Here is a 2,706-nt window from a genome sequence, read left to right as displayed (position 1 = left end):
AAAGCAGGAGAAGAGAAACAAACAAAACAAAACAAAGGAAAACCAAAATAAACAAGCAAAACTTTTAACCCTGAAGAGACAACATGGGGAAAAAGGATTGTCATAAAAATTCTGAAGATGAGAAAAGGGAAACAAATATGTAGGTGTATAGACCCAGGAACCAATCGGCACAGCAATAACAATAACAAAAAAGGGAAGAAAGAAAGAAAAAGAAAAAAGGAAGAAGGAAAAAGAAAAAAGGAAGAAGGAAAAAGATTCTTCATGAAAGTAAAAAACATTGGCTCCACTTGGCTGCATTGAGGTGTCCAAACCAGTGGCTCAGGAGGCTGAGGCAGGAGGATGCAAGTTCAAGGCCAGCTCAGCAACTAAGTGGGACCTTGTCTCAAAATAAAAAGGGCTGGAGATGTGGCTCAGTGGTTAGGTGCCTCTGGGTTCAATCCCCAGTACTGGGGGAAAAAAAGGTGGAAGTTTGCTGCATATGCCTGAGTGTCTTCTCCAGTTTTCTTGAGCTATGTACTGGGGCTGGGGTGGGACGGGGCTTGGACTGGTGACCTCTTCCTCTTTCTGTCACTTACTGAGCTGCAGCTAGAGGGGCCTGAAAGTGAGGCTGGTTAGAACAGCTCTGAGCCTCCCTTCTCACCGTGATAAGGTGGGATGGGGTGGGAAGGGTTGTCAGCTGGATTCTTTTGCTCAGACCAGATCCATGTACTGCAGGATGGGCTGTGAAAGAGTCCCAGGAGGAGGTTTCAGCAGCTGGGGCTTGGGGACACTCAGGCCCTGAGGGCTGTGCTGGGTGGAGGCTGCTCTGGAGAGATGAGATCAACACGCCCTGGCTCTGGACAGAGGCTGATCTCTGCTGGGGGTCTGCACCTCAGGAGCCTCCCAGGAGGAGGACTCCTCTCCACACATCCTGGAGTGCACAGCAGGGCACGTCCCTCTACCCCACCACAAGGGGGTGCTGAGGCTCCACTACAGAGGTAGGACCACATCCTTAGCCCTCGGCTACAGGACTCACCCCAAGGGCCTCTCTCCTCCCTGAAGCAGGGGTTGGGATGGCACGTCCCCACCCTCTGCTCCATAGTGGTTTACCTGGGACCCACCTCTCTGAAGCCATCTAGGGCTCACCAAGATGGTCCTTGTCAGCAGAAACTCAGATTAGTTGGAGGGGGCTTCCTGTGAATAACAGAAGAAACCCCTGAGACCCTCCCCACAAGAAAGTTAGTAGGTGTTAAGGAGATCACACTGGGACGAGGGACAAGAAAAATATGTGGTTCTTATAAAACCCCAAAGCATTGGAGGTAAAAGTGTAAGCACACCTGTGGACTGACAAAGCCAGACTTCAAACCCAGGTCACACCCCAGAGCTCGGCAACCACCTAGCCTTCATTAGGTTATCAATGTCCACTCACTGAGTCACTGAAAGCACCCTCAAAGGCAGACATAATTACAAACAATGAACAGTGCATCAGTAACAACACAGACGTGAAACACTCGTGCATATCAGTGTCCACAGGACGGGATGCCAGTCATCACACGCATACACAGAGCATATGTAACTCTTCACGGTCATGATAGGCACACTCCCAGCAGGGCTCCAGCACAGAATCTGAGCGCATTCTTCACGTCCCGGTTCCTCAGCGTGTAGATGAGGGGGTTCAGCATGGGGGTGGCCACGGTGTAGAAGAGAGCTATGAACTTGCCCTGCTCGTGGGAGCTGCTCTTGGCTGGCTGCAGGTACATGAAGAGGATGCTCCCATAGAACAAGGACACAACGGCCAGGTGGGAGGAGCAGGTGCTGAATGCTCTTCTCCGCCCTTCTGCTGACCGGATCTTCAACACAGCCTGGGCAATGTGTCCGTAGGACACTAGGATAAGGCCCAGTGGTAAGACCACAAAGATGAAGCTAGCAACGTACATCTCGACTTCGTTGAGCCTGGTGTCCACACAGGCCAGTTGTATAATGAGAGGCATCTCACAAAAGAAGTGGTCCATGCGATTGTGCCCACAAAGAGGCAGGAGCATGGTGAGCGTGGAGCCGACCATGCTGGTGGTCAGGCCCCCAAACCAGGAGGCAAAGGCCAGGCCAAGGCAAAGTTGTGGGTGCATGATGACAGTGTAGTGGAGGGGCTTACAGATGGCAGCATAGCGGTCATAGGACATGACGGCCAGGAGGACACACTCGGTGGCCCCCAGCCAGTGAGACACATAGAACTGCACCACGCACCCGCCATAGCTTATGGTTTTCTGTGGTCCCCAGAGGTTGACCAGCAGTTGTGGGACAATGCTTGTGGTGAAGCTGATGTCCAGGAAGGACAGGTTGGCAAGAAAGAAGTACATGGGCGTGTGGAGGCGCACGTCCACACGGGGGGACCAGGATGATGGTGGCATTGCCCAGGATAGACACCACATAGCACACCAAGACCACCAAGAAGAGGATGGGCTCCAGTGAGGGGCGAGCAGAGAAGCCCAGGAGCACAAACATGGCAGGAGAACTTCCATTGGTCATTTCCAGCCTCTGATGCCCAGAGGGTGGGGCCAAAAGGCCACCCATGCTGGGGGCACAGGACATGATGCAGGAAGCCATCTCACCACTTAGGAGCCAGCCTGCTCCCCGAGCTCTCAGAATGCTCCTGGATGGCTTTGCGTGGTCTTCCTGAGGCAGAGAGACCGAGTGAGAGGCCTGGACAGGCATGGCCCAGGGAGATGT

The 2,706-nt window shown here is 53.0% G+C and overlaps 1 pseudogene; it reads right to left on the bottom strand.

Annotated features, from left to right (window-relative positions):
* Positions 1-1,565: 1,565 nt before the first annotated feature.
* LOC144257219 (olfactory receptor 2C3-like) lies at positions 1,566-2,505 on the bottom strand (annotated as a pseudogene).
* Between the last annotated feature and the right edge of the window lie 201 nt (positions 2,506-2,706).

The sequence above is a fragment of the Urocitellus parryii genome, chromosome 1, assembly GCF_045843805.1.
Source record: "Urocitellus parryii isolate mUroPar1 chromosome 1, mUroPar1.hap1, whole genome shotgun sequence".
Classification (NCBI taxonomy): Eukaryota; Metazoa; Chordata; class Mammalia; order Rodentia; family Sciuridae; genus Urocitellus; species Urocitellus parryii.
The sequence above is the reverse complement of the archived record's forward strand: the minus strand, read 5'-3'. Positions and strand labels throughout refer to the sequence as shown.